At 31.1% G+C, this 22,796-nt stretch overlaps 1 pseudogene; it reads right to left on the bottom strand.

Annotated features, from left to right (window-relative positions):
- Positions 1-2,446: 2,446 nt before the first annotated feature.
- LOC123195255 lies at positions 2,447-8,136 on the bottom strand (annotated as a pseudogene).
- Between the last annotated feature and the right edge of the window lie 14,660 nt (positions 8,137-22,796).

Genomic DNA, 22,796 nt, shown 5'->3' on the forward strand with positions numbered 1-22,796 from the left:
ATATGAACTGATACACATAAATAATCAAATGACTTAGACTAAGCTTCAACCCAATCCTACTTTGGCCACAATTTCGAGTAGTCATCGATGTCTTTCAATATTCTCATTTGAGATATCACCTCCTATGCTTGAGAGTGACGAATCTTTTATTGATCCACTATAGCCTCTATACAGATTTCAATATGCATAATCACCACCTTTGTGGTTACACCAGTTATGATAGTACATTGGATGATGTTAAATCATAGCAGTTCTTGTACAAGACAGTTCAATGACCTTAAGTTAAAGGATCTATGTATCTGTGAGTTAGAGGATTTATTCTATACACACTGGAGTAATCATCCATATGAAAATCCTCTTGTCAAGTCAATTCAATAAACATGCATATAACGTGCACTCATATGTTGTACCAAGTTGTCAACTAACTACTTTAACATGTGAGAATTATCACTGCTTTTCGGTAGAGTTACTCAATACTATGATAATTTTATTTCTATTACTTGTGTCCTTGGTCAAAGTAATATTAGAATTACTGATGTTTTTAGAATGACCATTTAATTTGTATAGAGGATTTTAACAATCAATTTTCTAATCTATTTATCACGATTTTACTATTTTAAGGATATTTAACACAATCAAATGTCTTCATAGCAAAGTAAACCATAATAAATCATGAATATGAGTTTTATTAAAAGCACTTGTATAACCATGGGAATTAGTTCTCTAATATTAACCCCAACATTTCATAAATTAAATTTAATAATAACAATTAGGTAGGCAATCTCCACCTCCTGGCGAAGATTTGTGCGCTTACACCCAATCAACTATTTCCCTTGTTTTTCTTAAAAAGACTAAACATCTCTGATTTTTTTTTTAATCATAATTCATTCACTTTTTAACATATATATTAAATTATAATTTTTTACATTATTCATTAAAGGATTTCACCTAAAATTTTGGCATTTCTTAGATATATTTTTCATTATTAAGGATTAGGAAATTTTTTCAAAATTAATATATATTTTTAAGATTACCAGGATTTTTTTTAAACATTTTTATATTATTTTAATTATATTATTTCTGTAAATTTAAATAAGTTTAGAAAAAAAAAATTATTAAAATGATTGTATTTAAATTTTTTCCTTTAAAGTTTTATTCAGGAAATTTAAATACAGTGTTTTATTAATTTTAATGTATATTTTTAATACCACCATATATATATATATATATAAAGGATTTTTTTCAATTTTTTGAATTATTTAATATTTTTATTTACAAAATTATCATATATTTTTTTATTTACCCAACACATTTTCATTTGAAATAGTGTATATTCACAATAATACCAATTTCATTTTTATATAATTGTAATTTATATTTTATATTTAATAATTAAGTATATAAAATTGTTTTAAATATTATTTTTAATATTTTATTTAAATAATTTATTTATCTGACTACTAATCAGTTGGTTTAATCGTCGATTGATTTAGGGTAACCTCTTTATTAGATCAATATAAGGTCTAAATATTAAAACATCAATTCAGGTTATACATACAAATGTGACTTAATATATTGAAAATAAGTAGCGCTATATGCATAAATACTGATGTGTTATTATATGATTAGATAGTTAAAAATTAAAGATAAAACAACACTTAATTATATGATGAAATATCATTATTTGTACATATACTCTTATTGACTGGGAATAAATATGATTGATAACATACTTTGTTCAGGAATATGTGTACCACAAGAGTGGATATAGATCGAATTAAATTTAAATATTTTTATAATTCGAGTTCAGTTTGAATAAAAAATCAATTTATCTCAATTTCAATTTGAGTTTGACAAACCAAAATTAAGGATAACTTAAATTTGACTCAAGTTCATGACTTAAAGCTATAGCTTGAATCTGTGGTTCATTAATAAAATAATATCGTTTTACTTAATAATAGACAAATCGACATCATTTTGATTATTGTTTAACATAATTCAAATCACGTTACGAGTTAAGTTTGAACTGAATCGAACTACTTCTTGACTCACAAGTTAAATCTAATTGAACTTACTTTAACCAAGTTCGGTTTGGTTTTAAAAAAGAATCAATCATTCTTACTCAAATTTGGCTCTAATTCAAACTAAATAAAGTCGAATCGAATTAAACTAAACCAAACTAGTTTTTTAAGTTGAACCAACTCAATTCGAATATAACCTTATGAATGAATGATTGTCCTAAGAAAAACTCCTAGGTTTTACTTAGGCGATCTAACATCTTTCGTATAATCGACTCTGTTAACTTACTAAGGATGGTAAGACCATGACAAATCTTAACCAGTTGTATGTTGGCACATTCTCATTCATCTTGGAGAGGCTGATTGCATTAAAAATGGTTATCTCTCTCATCAGCTAATTGTAACTAAGCAGTAGGAGAACGGAGGCATTAAGAACTCTAAGCTACCTTGTTATAACAAGTTATATATCTGTTACTACATTGACATCCTTCAACTAACTACCTAGCAAAATATTAATTAACTATGTTGTCTCCTGTGGTGTTATCCCATTGATCAACAAGTTGTGTGTATCCATTTGCAGAACCCTTGGCAAACTCAGTCAGTGAGCTCATTGCAACTGACATTCCGGCACAAAGTACCTTTATGGCGACTTCTGCAAGTTTCTCCATAGTCATAACATCTTCTACTTGTCCAAACTCCACCACTTCCATATTCCCACCACATTCATCTGATAACCCACTTCCAAATCTCTTTGATCCAACTGGGATCCTATGAGAATCGTCTCTTAGCTGCTGTGCATAGAGAGACCCCATCCCAGCCGCAAAAAAGTCTAATCCATCAAGCACTGGCATCTCTCGAATAGCATCCAGAAGCCTTGACCATTGGATGCAAAGTCCAAATATTGGAAGGGCTCCACTGGAGCGTGGAGGAGAAAATGATAGTTTTGACATATCTACATCACACCTCATGCAACGCAGCAGCCAGCCAGATATTGCATGCACATAGGATCGTTGAGAAGTGATCCATGACTCAAAACAGGCTCGCCAATTCTTCAGCTCTGTTTCAAGATTGGCAGCTGATCTAGCCAGCTGGTGAGGATCAGTAACTGGCAGGGATGAGTGCCTCTTTGCATTCAGTTTTGAAGGTGTGCCTGCTAGTAAGAGTTTGGCTTCATCTAAGGTTCTTTTCTGTGATTGATGACACTCTGCCATTACTTTCCACATCTTTGCTAACCTGTAATTTGTTGAAGAATTACTTCAGAACATAGAATAAACTGTCCAAAGAGAGTTTTAACTTGTAGCAACAAGTTCAATCTGCCAAATATTTCTTCATTAAAAAATTAACTCTTCCTGTTAACTCTAACCCTGTAAAATCTAAACACCCAGAGCATAAATCTGGAAAACTAAATTCATCTATTAGGAACAGAAAACTGAGTGCAATGAGAAAGCAGCAAGAGTTTTATCTATAACTGAAGGTTCTGTAGCAACTTGAATAATATTTCCTGGATTTAACCTGAATCTTTTTTTGGTCAATTGGAACCATTTATTTAAAAATAATGATCTAGAGAAATATTGATTTTTTGTTTACCAATTCTATTTTTAAAGCATTAGGCTGATAGATATGAGTTGATTTAAGAATTAAACGGACTTTGGGGAGCTAGAGAAAATGAAAACAAGGCAGCATTATAAAGAGAGCAACTGATTAAAAATTTGGCAGATGCTGAATAAGGATGTAATTGGTTTTGTACGTGTGATTGAAAAAGTTTATCATTTGTTGAACAAAGTGTGTCCAATGAGAATCTTAAACTATGATGTTCTTGTAAAGTAACAACTTATCATAATTTAGCAGTGCAGATATACTATACTATCAGGAAATAGTGTCACATACCCTTTTATCAGTTCTACAAGTTGAGGCTGCAATTCTTCATCCCTTAAAGTCTCGATCCTCTTTGAAACAGCTTCAACTGAGTGTATTGAAACCTTTATTTGGGTATGCAAATCTCTAATTGCTGACCCTGTTTTGTCCGCAGCAGAGGGGTCCTCTCCTTTCACATCTTGATTTCTAAGTTGCTGAAGTTTCTTCTCATATGCAACACGAACCTTTTCTCCTGACTGATTAAGATGGTAACAGATAAGTTTATTCTTAGTTTTTTTTTTTCATAATTAAAGTATGTGTTCCTTGCAGGCATGGCTGGAGAAATATAATTCTTATTACCGATCTTAACCATTTTTAATAGTAGATTTTATTTATTTTTTCTCATAAAATTAATCTCAGGTATTAACTCTAGATTGAAGTAAAAAGTAATACCCTGACTTCCTCATAGAGTTTCTTTTCCCAAGCATACAATCTGTCCAATGTTGATTGATGACTACCAGAAAACATACAGGAGTCCTCGGACATATCACTATTGCTTTCGTAACCTTCATCTCTTGCACTTGAAGAATTGTTTAAAAATCTTGATGAGGATGAACGAGATGAAGCTGACCGTATCAAAGCTACTGGATTCAACATTTTCATGGCTGCAACATCAAAACGTGTCAGATTGGTACCAGTAACTTTAAAAAAATAACAATGAATACCAAAGCAATGGACAAAAGGGACTACATATATATATTGTGAGAGGATTTTATAGAGTATGCCTGCATTTGTTTAACAAAACGCTAGATATGTAATATGTTCTAGCAATTTGCTCTGATTTTGTTTGCAGCAGTAGAACTCTTGGACTTCATTATAAATTTAAAGCACTAGAAATAAATTTGAACAAGATAAGGACAGAGTAAAATGCAAGTGAAAAAAAAAAATTTAAAACCTGTGAGTTCGTTGGATTTTGTCAAGTACCGGGCTTTGCTAGCCTCTAACAATTTTGAGACTTCATTCGCTGCATTGCAAACAACCTTGAATTGATCTTCAAGGTCCTTGATTACTTCTGACATGCTTGTTGGCCTTTGGTTTACATAAACGGTAAAACCTGGAGTCTCTTCCTTAGATTCTTGATCACCAACTGCCATTTCTTGTCTACTAACTTCAACTTGCCCAGCCATTTGAGCCCGTGATATATCTATGTTTGTTCTACCATGGGACTGTAACCCTCCCATTTGATGCTCTGGACCAGTTTCGTTATCTGTTTCCCCTTCCTCATCATCGTCCTCCTCATCAACATCTTCTACAATAACTTCTTCACTAGAGCAACGTTTATGAGTTTTAGATCTTTCTTCTGTTACATGTACATTATTCTCACATTCTTCTTGCTCAGTTTCATCTTCTTCCAAATCTGGAATCCCTTCTTCTTCTCGAACCTGCCTTAGTCCTCTGATCTCATCTTCAACGGTTGTTTGATCGAGACCGCTTTGGTTGGGATAGCCATAGTTGTCAAGGGACGAGAATGGGTTCCAAAAGAAATCCCATTGCGAATTTTGAGGCGAAGGAGGGATATTAGTCTATTGTTGGGCGAATTAAAGAAGAATGAAGAACTCAGCGGTGATTGCTGCACTCCAAAAAATCCATCAAATCCATATTGGTGCATTGGAGAGTAAGCTTCGACCCGGACTGTTTCTGGTGACGGAGGCCTCTCTTCAACTGAAACTGCTGGATTCCCACTTGACCTTAAGTAATTCACCTTCAAAGTTGAGTTGGACGGCAACTCAATATGCGCAGGTGGGATAGATTTTGGCGAAATTGAGATGAAACCATTACTTATTTTCTTCACAGGGGTATATGGTGGAGTTATAAATGAATCTAGCAAGAACTCTCGTGGTTCATCTCCTTCCACATATTCGCGAAGAGCAGCAGACACTCTTTTCAAGGATTGGATATATGCTATGTGTCCAGAGGCAAATCGGGTTCTCTGCTCTAATGCCTGTTTGATGAATTGCTTTCTATCTTTACAAAGTTGAACTGCCTCTTCATCGTCCAGCTTTGATGTCGAACATCCCATTTCTCACTTTTCCTTTACTTAACTCTATGAATGTTTCAACCCTGAATCAAAATGGAAATCGCAATTGTATTCTTTCGTATTTCTCACTAGAATCATAAGTAGTTTTCTGGGCTGCTCAAGCAAGTGAAAAAAGGTTCAGTTGCCTGAATAATTACAAAACATTGTCAAACATGAAAAGAAACAAGAGTACAAAGTAAACAAGAAAGAAACAGATAGATTTACAACAGGCATTCAAATTCCAAGATAAAGCTATATACAAGAAATTCATTTCAACAAAGCTGTGGCGCTTTTCTTAAATTTCAAGTCATAGAGAAGGCCGAGAACATTTTCAGACTTAACACGAGGAATACAATATGTAACAAAACGCTTTGCAGTAGTATAGCGGTGAAATATTTAAAAATATTTCAGTTACCCTTAAAAATAATAAAAAGGTCGGATGGTAGGGCAATACAAATGATTAGGGGTGAACATAAAAATCAACTAAGATGATAAAGCCAGTACAAATTCTATGTAAAAGCACTAAAAATACTGAAATATTGTGACAGAAGAGTAAACAGTGACAAGTAATGGTAACATACTGAAAAAGAAAATGTGGTCAAATTGCAGAAAGATTATTTTTAGTTACAATGTAATAATCAAAAGAAGATAAAGCTTTAAAGCAGGAAAAAGAAGCAGACCAAAATGCAGAGAGATCATATGGTGAAATCTGCAAATATAATAAACTATAAATGGCAAAGGATGAAAATAAATTTAACTCTTTCACATTGACTGAAGCAGAACATTAAATTATAAATTGAGCTTGGAGTTGCAACATTGATAAAAAAAAATTTAAAGCATTAAATACCTTTCAAAATGAAATCTTTTTTCTTACATTGATAAGATGCAAATTCTAAATATAACTTTTAAACCTCAAGTAAAATAGAAAACAAAAAAAAGTTAAAAAAGCATTAATAAAGAAATGAAGTAAAAATTGAGGATTGAAACTCAATAATGTAACCCGTTTCAGAGTATTGATAAGCTAGATTAAGCAGCAAAACAATTCAAGAAAAAGAATTAGTTGTAATGGAAAGGAAAACCATTTTAGAATGTGAAGCAGAAATTTTCTTTGACAAATTAAAGTAGGATGACACAATTTTTAAAAGCTAAAACTAAATTTAAAAAAAAAAAAAGAGAATAATTCAATTCAAAGTATTAGAAAAAAAAAAGAACTTCAATAAATGATAGGATACAAACTAAATAAATATATGAACTTTAGATGAATAAAAAAATCTTAAAAATTAGTACTTACTATATTTTAAGCTTGTATAAAATCCAAAAAAATATTCAGAATATGAAGATGAAATATTGTTCCTCAGAATAAAGTAGAATGACACAAACTCCCTATAAGTTAAAACAAAATTTAAAAAAAAAAATAGTGTGAATAACCCAGTTCACAAATAAGGGAAAAAAAGAACGAACTTCAATAGATTATAGTGTAGAAATAAGATTATAAAGAGATAAACTTGCCATTAATTTCAAAATTTAAGTCCAATTTCAGGGATTCTCTTCGCTTTCTCAAAAAACAAAAAAGAGGGGAGAGATAAACCATTCTCAGAAATTGCCAAAAAAATTAACAAGAACAAGCTTTAAATGCTAATGATATGAGATATACAAGTAATGGAAAACAAACAACTATAAACTTGATATAAAATTCAAAACTTTGAGTCCCATTTGATGAATTCTCTTTGCTTTATCAAGGAAAGAAAAAGAGAAACCATTTTTTGTACAAGAACAAGCTTTGCATGCTAATGAAATGAGATAAACAAGTAACGAAAAACGAAGATATAAACTTGACATAAAAAAAAACAAAAATGAGTCCAATTTGAGGAATTCTCTGTACTTTCAAAGAAAAGAATAGAACCGTTTTCAGATGATGGAGAAAAATGACAAAAAGAAGCTTCACAGAGCACGAGAATGTTGTTGAAAAAAACGAAACAAAAACAGTTATTTTATGGGATTAAACACTAATTACAATCAATGAGAGAGAGAAAGAAATGGAGATAAGAAGGGTACCTGGAGGTGAGAATGGGGAAAGCTTGGAAGAAAAATGGAGGTTGATCGGAGAGAGAGAGGGAGAGAAGGGAGAGAGATGTTTAGAAAAGCAACGGTCAAAACTGAGGAAGAGAAAGAGAAGCGAAAGAAAGAAGGAAAGAGAAAAAAACAAAGAAAACATAAAAAACAAAAAAAAGTAGTGGTAGGAGAACTAACGAAAGTTGAGAGAGGACAAGGAATATGACAGCTTCAAATTGTTGCCCTTACTGTTTACATATATTTCATAAATGCCATTTTAATCTATTTATGATCTTGTTGTACTTGTATGATATTTTACACAACCTCATCTTACTTTTGATTCAACTTTCTCTTTCATATATTATTGTTAAATAATTGAATAATGTGATTAAATTTAGGAGGTGTTTGGTTTTGGATATTATTTTATTATCGAAATGGAGAGATTATTTTAAAAATAGATTACTTAAAAGATTATTGGGTATAAATGATTACTATGTTTGATAAAATTTGATAAATCTAAATAATTATTATATTTGATTAAAAGTAATAAAAGAATACTGATAAATTATTTTATTTAAAAATCCTTATATATAATTATTTTTAAATATTTTTATATTATTTATTATATTAATTAAAAATAAATTTATTTTTGTCTCAAAAAATTAATAAATAATAATATAATTATAATAAAATCAAGATTATTTTGATAATTTTTTAATACCTACAATGAATATGGTAATCATATTACTATTTACATTACTTAGCTTGTCAGTATTGATAATAAAATATTACTGTAATATTTTATTACTGATAAATCAAACAAAATAATATAATTAATAAAAAATAAATTCCCAAGATAATCTATAAATTCCTAGAACTAAACAACCCCTTAGGGGCTTTTGATATTTTTAAAAGTTTTATTTTTTTAATATTTTCTATGATTTAAATATTTTATGAAAATAATAAAATTATATCAAATAAATATATGTTATATATATTATTATATAATTAAATAATTTTAAATTAAATATAAAATAATATTTCCTCAAATAATAATACGTATAAGTATATATTCAAAATAGATAGATGAAATATTACTCTTCTAAAAATATTAAGTATAAAAAAATTATCCTATAAATTTTTTATATTTAAAGTAATAATAATTCCATAATATTCATTCATTGTGGTATAATATAGTGACCTGGTCAAGATTAATAAATGAATGATAGTTTCTAGATATTAAATTATTTTCCTTATTTACGTTGATCTTCTACATTAATAAGGAATATTTACTTCATATTAATATAAAAATATATTTAACAAAATCTTGTTAATTAATTTGATGAGTAAATTCAAAGTTTCAAAATAAGTTGAGATATTCTCATTTAATTTTTTTTATTAACTGTTAACTTAAATTTTGCTAAGAGCTGATGAGTTGTTACCATTAATGTTAGGCCCGGATTCGAGCCGAGCCGAGCTCAAACTCACTTGAGCTCGAGCTTGACTTAGTTCACATATAGTTGAGCTTGAGTTCGAGCTCATGAGGGTCAAGCTCGAACTCAGTTCGAATTTGGCTTGGCTCATTTTTCGTTATTAAAACAACATCGTCTTAATATATATTGGTCAAAACGACGTTGTTTTTAATCAAAATTTTTAATTAGAAAATCTGACGAGTAGTTCGAGCTAGCCCAGTTTCGAGTTTGTCCGAGCCAAGCTCGAGCTAGCCCAGTTCGAGTCCAGCCCTAATTAATGTACCTTTTTTACTTCAATTTTAAAGCATTGGACTATAATATAAACAAATCGATGAATTTTTTTTAGAATTATATTATGCATATTTACTTTAAGTATACAAATAAATATATATTTATATGTTTTATTATATGATTGAATATTATTTTATCCATAATTTAAAATTACTCAATCATATGATGACATACATAAGTGTGTATCCATTTATATTTTTAAAATAAATATGCATAATTTTATTCTTTTTTTATATCTTCTAAAAATAGTATTTTGACAAGCTTGAAATAATTATGTAAATTTATTGTTAAAAAATACTAGCTAATTATTTATAAAATGTCAAATGCATTCAAATATACTGATGCAATGTAAAACTCTGTTTTAACCAAATCTATAGAATTCAGTACTCAAGAAATGAATACCCAATGACAAGTTATAGGGATAAAGATCATACATGTCATTTATTTACATATTAACCCAAAATGCAGATAGAAGTTTTACTACTCAAAGACAGTGAAAAAAACTCCACTTAAAGATATATCTCATCAGTGTTTATGAAATTATGTTCATATTTTATCTCGTGTCTACAAAAGAAAGCTATTATTTGCTCGTGTGTGTTTAAATGCAACAAATCAAGATTGTTGAGGTATAATATAAGTCATGACTAAAATTTATTGAAGTTTTGAAAATGCAACAAACGGACATGGAACGTTGGTCCATCTACAAATGAGTTAATCATCAAATCATTCCACTCATGAATGACCTTGTTCTCAGTTGAAGAAGGATGAAACGTCCATTCAATTTATTCTTAGTGATTGTTATCTTAGTTTGACACTTCTGATCACAAATTATTCAATCAATGGAATATGACTAGAAAAACGATTAAGTTTAAATTAAGAATTTCAAGTATAAAAGGAAGACATATATATTACATGTGTCCATTGGTTGGTCGATCTTTTCGCTCATAAGAGATAATGGACTTGATCATGGAAACATAGAAAAATGACACAATAATAATAATTGAGGGATTAATGAGAGCTAGTGTTATCGAGTAAGTTTGGGATATATCGAGACTAATGATTTACTATGTTTTTATTCAAATTGAAACAACTATGTTATTCTTAATAGAAATATAACAAAAAGATCCCAAGTGTAGGTTTCTTGCAATGTCACATGACACATTTGTAAGTATGAAATGCATTGTTGTATGAGATTTTTGTGTCTAAGTATATGGTTCAAATCTTTCGTCATATGTGAGTGTGAGATATTGGGTTTGGGTCCACCTATGAACGGTTTACCTGATCCGGTTTCATTAATTGCTAATTGATAGTTAGACTTGTATATATATGTCCAAAAACTGTCTTCCCTCAATAGATTAATGCAAAGTACAAAGAAACATATTTTTCTCTTCTTCCTAGGAACCAAAAACACACATACAAAAAATTATCTCCTAAAATTACAAAATCCAGGCAAAGTACATGAAGCAAATTGTTTCATGGAAATGATTAATTATCAAACTTCGAATTGTAATTGTCATCAACATGAATGGGTTTGAATTGGGTACGCAAATAGTTATTGTTTCAAAATATACAAAATTGGCATGTTTTATTTTCTAACAATTTCTTTTAATGAACTCTAACCTTAAATATGTCCCAATGTCTACGTTTATACTTTAATAATCATTGAATGATGCAAGCTTACCATTAGAATTGAGAAATGATACATTGACTCTAAAAAGAATTCTAAATTTGTTCTATAGAGTTTGTGGAAAAGGCATTCTTTCTCTTGGAATAGTTGTTCCTGATGTAAGTCTCTGAGTCTCTAAAAAGCTTTTCGGCTTTTTTTTTAATCACATTCAAATCTTTGGAATGATTGCTCCTTGATTAGTCAGAATTGTCTAATATTTAAAGACCTTTATTATGATCACATCCTTTAAGGAATAACTAGAGGATTTCCTTTCAGAACAGGTGTTCCAAATGTGGAATGAGCATTTTAAGCTTTGAGGTTATTCTTGAAACTTTTTGGACAAAACTGTTTGTTTGATATACGAAATAGGTTCATTCTTGGTTGGAACAACTTAGGACCTTCTAGAACAATCGACACTTTATGAAAAGAATGCTTATACTTTGACCTCGACTTGTATGGAACGAACATTATCAAATGATAGTATAGAGTTTAAGGGTACTAAAATGAAACGGACCTTATAAAGTCTCACCCAATAAAGGAGCATAAATTCATTCTCTTACTACTTCAATTGATCGACTTACTTATCACACATGGTATGAAGCATGTGCTACAATGTGTAATTTTCATAAATGTCATACACCAACACTGTATAAATCTCAGTTCAGTTGTTACACTTAGTGTTATAACACCTCTTCTAGAAGTACTGTCTTTTGGAGAAAAACATCACTAAATTACATATTTTAACTATGCATTTAATTCAAAACTAGTAATAAATTTATTAAATAGCTGAATAAAACCTCATTTATTAAAAATGGTAAAATTACTAAAATACTTTTGTTAAAACTAATCGGAAGTGTTCAAAAGATGTCAAAATATGAAAAACATAAACTAAAAACATAGTATGTGTAGTTTGATACATCTATAAAATTGGAAAGAGGCCAATGAATCAAAACTAAGTAAAAAACTAGAATAACAAAAATGCCCTTGAGCTATATGCCTTATAACCGCCACTTGTCCCACAGTTAACATGATCACTTATACTTGTATACATAAAAGTAGGAGAATGAGTGATAAGTCACTCAATAAGTAGGAGATTATACTAATGACTTTTACTAAAATGAGAAATTTTCATAATCCTGACATTACAATGATTAAGGGCACATGTAATGTTGATGAGATTATCATAGTGTTGAGCGATCCCATCAAAAGGTGATGATGTTTTTTACTTGTTGAAGTTGTTTGTTGACGGCTTAGTGTAATACATGGGTACATGTTGTAGATGTATTTGTCGAACTAACCTCACCATAATCCTGACATTACAATGATTAAGGGCACATGTAATTAGGACTGACTCCACAGTAAGAAGAGGTTGTAGCCTAATATATATAAGTCATTAATGTGTATAAACCCATATCGAGGAACTACTAAGATGACATACTTCTATGTCTCAGTCTTGAGAGATATCTTATACATGTTGAGCATACCAAAAACTAAATTTCTCTATTTACAATTTGTAGTAATGACAAGTAAAGGTTGATCAATAAAGGCTAATTAATCAAACTTCTAAAAAAAATGGATTTCTAAAAACTGAATTGAGTAATAAAAATTCAATCAAAGACAATCCAGATTCAAGGAAAATTACCACAATTGCAAATTGATCACTAATCTCTAATATATAAATTTTATTTTTTATTCAATTATTTAACTCTAGATTACCATTGCTAGACAATCTGTACCTTCCCTAAATTCGTTAATCTAAACCCAACACACAAATTAATTCTTATCAACAACTAGTTGACATTAAGCAAACCTTATGAATTTACTGATAGCATTAGGAACCAGGAAGGAGTTAAAGATGAATAAAAATCAACAAACGTTAGATTTTTTAATTCATTCGATTTCTCTTTTAAACAAGCATAAAAAATTTGGATCATAATTATTTTTGCTTAATTGCTACTCCAACTGAACATCGGAACAATTACGGATTATGGATTCAGTTTAGCTATAGACCACAAAATTCAATCAATTAATAAGCCTCTTAATTAAGTAAATCGTGCAATCATTAACATGTAAAATAAAGAAAAATAGATATTTGAATAGAAAAATAAATATGATTACGAACAAAGTCACAATTTTGATAGCCGGATGAAGTTCCCTTTGATCAAACTAAAGAACTTAGTCATACATTATGAAATGAAGAGCACGAAAGAAATGAAATTTATGTTATCTACCCCTTTTTTTTTAACCTATCCTTCTAAGAGTTATATTTATAAGTCAAAAGAAACATACTAGGGTTGTCTAACCAATTTCTAAAATTAGGGCAAATAAAATTCTAGCTAAGGCACATGCATTTCTAGCCTCCAGACCTATATTCAACTCCCCCTTGAAGTTAGACTAAGTCTTTATGTGAGCAATGCATAAATAATCCAATTCAGTTAAGGATTAGGGCTCTTAGATTCCACCAATAACTTCTAGTATAGTTTCAACTAAGAAAAGAATCTTTTAGACTCTGATTCCATCACAAGAATTGTAGCTTAGGATGTGTAGTTGAATTTAGTATTCAAACAAAAATCCTACTCTAATTAGAATATGAACCAATTTTTTGGATCTACCTTTGAAGCAATGTTTGGTAACCCAAACGAACTCAAATTTTGGCCTATAATACCATTTTGGAAAGCTCAAAATGTACTCTACAAAAATTTAAAGGCCTTTTCCTTATTCTAAAACTCTAAATTGGTTAAACACCTGTAAGAAACATAGAAGGTTAAAATCACTAAAATGCTGAAATTTTTTAATTAAAAGCTCAATTCATTCTAACCTATCTAGCCATGTCTTAGCCATAAAAATAAACATAAACTAACACAATAAGGCATAAAATACTCCCAAAAGATCAAATGCAACGGAAATACATATATAAAAATATGCACTCATGAATATCAATTGAGGATAGGATAAAATTACACGTAACTATAATATTGTAAAAACTTATTGAGATGTTCGCTGACACTGTTGTCCAGGTGACCATGACGCTTTGCTAAAGGCCAATTTTGGTTTATGTTTAAATTTAACCCAAATTCAAACACTATCATTCGATAAAGAGCTTATAGGTCATACGCATTAAGAGGCTGATATAAACTAAGAGGCAAGGATCGTTTAACGAAAATTTTGGGATCATAGGAAGAGAGAAACATAGGATGTGTTTTGATTGGAATCATTTGGTACGCATGCTGCCACATGGCAACATGTAAATACACTACATGGTTTCAGTCAAACCCAGTTAAGAGTGCAACTGAGTAAGGCCAAATAATGGATGTTAGTCAACTAGCTGAGTTAACTCATAAGTAGGGTGTTTTAGTTAAACAAGGATTCTTCAGAGCCTTTGTTTGATATAAAGTTTAGTTTGAGTTGAAATTCTAATTTCATTACGATTCCTATGCATTAAAACTTTCAATAAATTAAGAGTCTTAATTTAATAAGAACTCTTGGACACCTTATCACCTAAGTAGTTAGAATTCTAATTAACTTATGATTCATGCACACCTTATAAATAAAAGTGTTTAGTTTGAGTCAAAGCTTTTACAACAAGCCAACATGTACATCCTAAACACACATCTTCATGCCTAGAACCTTGTTGACATAACCTTCCATTGTCGTGACCTTTTTCTCACTTTGCCATGATCCAATTTTCAAGATCTAGTCAACAAAAGCCTTAGCAGTTTTCTTTCTAGATCGTCTCCTATTTGTGTTTCACATGAATACCAAGATGCTGCCTCACAAGGATTGGATAACAATCTTTACATAGCCACGTGAAGTCTTGGAGGAGCCAATAATGCAGGTACAATTTCTAAACACCCAATATGTGTTTAACATGTTCATAAATCAAGACATTAAAATAAGTATCTTGGATGAGTTTTAGGATCTTTGATAATTTTTTAAAGTTTAATTCTACTACACTGTTAGTTAACGGGGCCCTAAAACCCTATAGTGGTATCAAAGCTACCATTTAGGCATATTTTCATGAAAATATACATAAAATTTTATGTCATTGAATGTAATTAATGAATAATAAAAACCCTAAAATTGGTAAAGTTGATTTGCAATCGTGTTGCCACAAGATTTGTTGACTTTAAGAACAACGTAAAATGTGTTAAATTTATTAAGTGATTATTCCTAAATTTTTCTTGAGTTTAATTGTTGATGCAAGATTAAATTCAAGGTTGATAGCCAGTTTATCACATAAACATGATTTACACACCACTGTTGCTCACACGATGATTGGTTTGCCTTTGCATAACGACTCTTGGATTTTCTATCATTGAAAAGTTCAAAAACCGAGGCTAGAAACACCATCCTACATGACTGGAATGAAAACCAAACAAGGTGGTGCTACGCATGACAAGACTGTTCCACATCGTGGGTTAAAATGGGTGGCACCCTAAGCTCTGGCCATAGGGACGTGGTATGGGAGCCTCTGCCCTATCCCATTCATAAGGTACTTGCCTAGGCAGTTTTGCCTAGGTTGTGCATTACCGCAAGTGCACTCGCTACACCTTTAACTTGCGCATGGCTAAAAAGGTTTTCTACATAAGTTGTGATTGTTTTTGGTGTAAACCGTGTATAGTAGTCTTCCATCATGCCCTTAACATGCCTCCTGAGATGCCTACATGCCCTTCAGGATTGGGAATTAGCTCTTAGTTAGTGTTTCATTGAATTGGAACCAAAATTGAAATTTTCTTAAGTATTAGGGTTAATCAATTATTTTGAAAATTTGTAGGATGTATGTATGGATGTATGTATGCATGATGCCCAGTACGCAGCCAACGAGCCAATGTGAATGATTATTTTATTTTATTTGGGTTGTAATTCTCAAATAGGGTTGTGTTCATTGCCTTATTCCCAATTTTTTTAGACTAGGTTGTTATTTTATTTTCTTAGAATTACGTAATTAAGAAACAAACCCATGTAATTATTATAGACTAGAGGCGAAAAAGACAAGTGTGAAAATGAAGACCTGAAGACAAAACATTCACCTAGTTGACTAGTTTGACTTTTTTTAGCTTAAGAGGTTTGACATCAGTTATAGGTCTGTACTGACACATTCTAAATTTATGTTGTTGGATAGATGTGAATGGTTATATTTTTCTAGATATCACCTAATATACGACATAAAATTTGACAAGACCAATTAATTGAAAAACCTCAATTTAAATATTAAGTCTAAGATTAAATTGGTGTTTTTCAACGTGATACTCCAATTAAGTCTTTGTTCGTTGGAATTTTGTTTGCCAAAGCAAAGGGTACACTTCTACCAGGTGAAAAATTAGGAGATGTTCATATCAGGTCTAACTTAATTAATGTACTTTGTTTGTTCGCCAAAACGAAGGTAAAGTATATTAGAGGCATAAGTAGGGAATGCATTTGTTGATGCAAGGTGATATGTAGTTTACACCCTATTGATACCAAGAGTCACATTTAAGTCTACATGATTTGTTGGGCCAAAACTTAACTTGAAATCATAGGCTTTTGATGATTAATTTGAAATTGGGAGAAGGACTATTTCACCCCTAACTTTTGATGCGTTTTCAAAATGCCACCCACGGCAGATGAAAATCCACATTTCCCACCCATGCGCTGTTAATATGGATGATATATGTTTGCATAAGGGTAAAATATCTATTTTACTCTTATTAGATGAAATGACAAAAATACCCCTCAATTTAATCTGCCAAATTCGTTAAAAAATTATTATGAGAGTTTTCATTCACCCCCCTTAGGTTTTAGAAACTAACATTTCACCTTACCTAAAGTTTTTAAACTTTAAAAACTAACATTTTCACCCCCAAACCTAGGGTTTCTATATTTTTCAAAATGCAACTGCCCTCCATAACTTTCAAAACTAGCAGTTTCACCCCCATTCTTCAACTTCATCTCCCGACGTCTTCTCCAGCGTAGTCACCGGCCTCCTCCTTCTCTTGGTGCAACGACGGTGGTGCGATGAAGAGACGGAGATCTCTTCGTCACACAATGCAACGAAGAGATTTTCGTCTCTTCGTTGCACCACCGTGCGACAAAGAGATCTCTCTTCTTCACTCTACCTAGATGATGAAGGACGACGTTTCGTCGTCCTTCGTGGATCATTGTGTCATCCAGACGTGACGACGAAGGACGACGAAGCATCGTCTTTCGTCTGTTCTTCCACGAAGGGTCGTCCAAACATTACAAAGGGTAGTCCTTCATCATCCTCTGTAGTCGGAGATGGGAGATCGATCGAATGAGTAGGTCGTTGGTGGTGGCCGGAGAAGGAAGCAAACCCTAGGGGTGAAATCTAAACTTTTGAAACTTTGAGGATGGGTTAGTTATTAATTTTTAAAACCTGGAGGGGAGAAATGGTAAAATTTTAAAGTTTTAAGTTTTTAAAAGTAAAATGACAGTTTTGCCCCTGTCCCTAACTGAAAAATTGGACGGCGGTTTGGTCATGGGTAGGAAAAGTGGATTTTCATCTACCATGGTGGCATTTTGAAAACGCATCAAAAGTTGGGTGAGAAATAGTCCTTCTCCCTTTGAAATTTACCTATTTGATTATTCAAACTTGTTCTTCAAAGCAAAGAGGAAAAATTAATGTGATGAGATCTCAATCCACTAGAAAGTTCATTAAAACTTTTCGAATACAATAGTAATGGCTACGGGTTTGACAAAAATAGTGAAAGAGTTTTAAAATTAAATCTATGATTAAAATAAATATTAATTATAAATAAAATTACTAATTATCTTTATCTGTAAATTGTAGATCAAATAATCACCATAACACCCCCAACGTATTGATCAATTTTTGAAAAAGAAAATAGGCTTGATGGAAGCAACTACACTAATTAGTACAAAAATCTTCTAATCATTCTATGTTAGAAAAAGAGGTTGTATATCCTTAAAGGGTGTTTGCCCAAAGAGCTTGCTCCCGATGCCATCTAGACAGAGAAAGATATTTTCAACTAATATCTTAGTGATTCTATGGAAATTCAGTGTCTTATGTTAACTTCCATGACACTTAAGCTTCAAAAATAACATAAGGAAATGGATGTTCCATCCACACGTGCTCACCTTCAAGAGTTATATGGCACTCATGTAAGGGTTGAATGATATAAGGTGACAAGTGCTTTGTTTGATTGCAAACTCTTCGAGAAAAGATAAATTAACCCTTATGTGGTCAAGATAATTGGTTATATTAAAAGGTTGACGAGCTTGGGTTTCATCATGGACAATGAGCTTGCCATGGACCTAGTGTTGAAATCCCTCCCTAAATCATAGGCTAATTTCATTATGAATTTTAATTTATATGAGAAGGAAAAATCCTTGGAGGAGTTGTTGTACATGTTAAAGCAGGCTAAACAAGAGATACAAATAATAGCTTCGAATAACGTGCTTATGGTTAAAGCCTAAGCACCTAAAACCAAAGTTAAGGGCAAATGCAAGGCCAATAGTTTGTACACTTTGGTTTTATCTTAGGTTGAAGGAAAAATTAATAGTTTGTACACTTTGGTTTTGTATATTAAGAATTTTATTATCCACTTTTAGAATGTACGTTATTTTCACACTTGTCTTTTTCCCTAAAACCAAAGCAGGCCAATAGAAGGAAAAATTCTTGTATTATCTTACGTTGCTCACTAGGCTTATTCTAAAATTAAATAATTTTTATTATGTTTTGTCTGTTTCTAAAAACTTAATTTCTATGTCTATTTTAGACAAGAAAAGATATTCATTTTTTATTACTAGCAGTACTATAACCATTAGATTTACTAATATTTTTTATAGAACGGTTGATTTGCATAATAGTTTGTACATTCTAAAAGTGGATGATAAAATTCTCAATATGCAAAATAATAAACATTTGAAAGCAAATGAATTGAATACTACATATCTATGGCATTACAGGTTAGACCATATAAAACCAAAATGCATATCAAGATTTCTTGAACAAAGAGTCTTGTAATCATTTAACTTCCAATCTTATGATAAATGCGAATCAAGTCTATTGGGAAAAATGGCCAAAGTACCCTTCACTAGACATGGTGAAAGGGTGATTGAACTATTAGATATCATTCACAATGATAATGCATACTAGAAATGAGGAAGCCTACTTCATCACATTTACTAAATATCTCACTAGATATGGTTATGTGTTTTTGTTGAAACATAACTTTGAATGTTTTGACAAATTCAAAAAATTCAAGTCCAAGTAAAAAAACAGCTTGGGAAATAAATCAAAATCCTTTGAAATGATAAAAGAGGTGAGTACTTGAGTGATGAATTCAAAGGATATCGAAGGAACACGGGTTAATCTCTTAGCTCACCCTTCATTGTAAACCATAACATAATAGTTTATCTGAATAGAGGAATAAGACTTTAATGGAAATGATCAGGTTCATAATAAGTTTAATTGATCTACCTGTGTCTTTCTGAGGATATGCCCTAGAGACTGTAGCCTTTACACTGAACCATGTTTCATCTAAATCGGTGGATAAAACTTCATATAAGTTATGGATTAGGTAAAAGTTTAATCCAAAATACTTAAGGATTTGGGGTTGTGAAGCTTATGTCAAGAAATTGACTTTAAAAAGTTGAACAATAAGTCTAAAAATTACATCTTTGTATGGTACTTGAAGGAAACTAAAAGATATTGCTTCTACCACCTGGAGGAGTGAAAAGTCATTATTACTCGTATTAGCATGTTCCTTGAGAAAGAATTTTTTCTCAAGAGGACCAATGGGAGAAGGGTGGAACTTGATGAAGTTTCTATACCATAAGATACCGTAGATGTTAGATAGGATGATATGTCATCATAGATGGTTGATCATAAGGAAGTTACTCAACCTAAGAGGAATAACTTTAGAGCATACAAGAGCTATGTAGATTTACATGAGTACGTCACGAGCCACAAAGATTTGGTTTTCTTATGACACAACATGACTATGCATTAGTCATCTCTGATGACGAACCTAAGACTTACGATGATGCTGTCTCAAGTCCAAATTTTGATAAATGTTTAGATGTCATGAAATTTGAAATAGATGCTATATACCAAAACCAAGCATGGACTTTGGTAGATGCACTTGAAGGAATAAAACCCATAGGGTGCAAATGGGTTTTCAAAAAGAAAATTGACATGGGAGGTAATGTGTATACCTATAAAGCACGACTAGTTGTCAAAGGTTTCACACAAAAATATGACATTGACTATGATGAAATATTTTCTTTAGTCGTTATGTTTAGTTTATTAGGATTATGTTTGTTATTATTACATACCATGATATGAAATTTTTTAGATGGATGTTAAAACTACTTTCCTAAATGGCAACCTTGCAAAAGACATTTATATGGCGCAACTCGATGGTTTTGTTCTTATTAGATAGACTAATAAAGTATGCAAGCTACAAAAGTCCATTTATGAGTTTAAGCAAACTTCTAGAAGTTGGAACATTCTTTTTAATGAAGTTGTACGAGAGTTTGATTTCATCAAAAACAAAGACGAGTCGTATGTGTTTAAGAACTTTAATGGGAACATAGTTGCATTTCTAGTATTGTATGTTAATGACATTTTGATTATTAGAAATGACATACCAAACTTACAATCAGTAAAGGTTTGGTTATCTAAGTATTTCTCCATAAAAGACTTAGGAGAAGTAGTCTATATTTTTAGGATTAAAATTTACCGAGATAGAGAACATAGACTGTTTACCTATGTCAAAACACGTACATAGACAAGGTGTTAAAGAGATTCTATATAAAAGAATCCAAGAAAGGATTTTTGCCCATGTCTCATGGTATATATCTTTCAAAAAATATGTGTCTATCTTCACAATCTAAGAGAGATAGGATAAGTAGGATTCTATATGCCTTAACTATAGGATTTATCATATACGTTATGTTATGTACGAGGATTGATGTCTTACAACTTTGAGCATTTATAGTAGATATCAATTTGATCCAGGTGAAAGACATTAGATGGTTGTCAAGAATATCCTAAAGTACCTGAAAAAGACTAAGGGTGTGTTCTTGATTTATGAAGAGGATTTTGAACTCATTATTAAAGGTTACAATGATGCCAATTTTCAAATTGATAGAGATGACTTTAAATCACAATCGGGGTTTGTGTTTTATTTGAATAGTGGTGTAGTAAGTTGGAAAAGCTTCAAGTAAAGTAAAATGGTTAATTCTACAATAGAGTCCAAGTATATTGTCCTTTCAGAAGTGCCAAAAAAGGTTATATGGATGAAAAAAATCATAACAGAACTTGGAGTGGTTCTAAGCATTGCTAAGTGACAATAATGGAGTGATTACTCAAGCAAAGGAGTATGGTCTCATCCGAGGTCTAAGTACATACTCAGATGATACATAACCGATTAGCAATAATTTTGAAACCTTATAGTGGTATTAAAGCCACCATTTAGGCACTCAGTTAAGTATATAGGCAACTGTTAAGGTTACATTATCACAAAGTGATTTTGAAGATTTGTCGACGCTATTATTAACCTAACCATCTCCAAAAGAGTTAAATTTCTATTCTCTGATAAACCATATTATTACAGAGTTCTTGTAATTATTAGTTGTCATACTATTTCTTTTTCATTGCATAGCTTCTTGAATTCTTTAGACAAATATTTAAGACTTCGATCAGATCTTAAAGTTCGCATCCTTTTGTCTGATTGATTCTCAACTTCAATTATATTGTCTAAAACAATCTATTGCATCTGACTTATGGGAGATCAAACAGACAAGACCAAATCGAGTATAGTCTTCTATAAAAGTAATGAAATATAAGACATTATATCTTACTTTACATTTATAGGACCACATATACTTGAACATATAAATTTCAAAGAAAGTGAAACTCTTACAACTCTGTCAAATGGTTTTCTAATAATTTTTCCAATTAGGTAATGCTTTTATTTAGACAATTCTAATTTTATGAGAGTTCCTAATAAACCTTCATAGGCCAATCAATTCATTCTATCTTGGCCAATATGAGATAATTTAGCATGTCATATATTTGCATTCACATATATACTTTTAGGAGAAACAAATAATGAAAAACTAACATTATCATAATGAAATATGACAAATACCAAATAACCATTCAACAACAAACCAAATCCATAGAAATAACTTCATTATATTTTGATAGAACACCTAAAGAAATTCAAATTATGTCCTAGTTTAAGAAGAACAAGTACTTTGACCAAAATTGGTCAAATATTTAGAGCATATTAGATTTCATGTAGATATAGGATTCAACCACCTTACGAAACTTATTTGCTCGTGTCTATCCCTCTTACTTCAACTCTTATGTTGTTACCCACATAAATCCAACTTAC

Source organism: Mangifera indica, chromosome 13 (assembly GCF_011075055.1).
Source record: "Mangifera indica cultivar Alphonso chromosome 13, CATAS_Mindica_2.1, whole genome shotgun sequence".
NCBI classification, from domain to species: domain Eukaryota; kingdom Viridiplantae; phylum Streptophyta; class Magnoliopsida; order Sapindales; family Anacardiaceae; genus Mangifera; species Mangifera indica.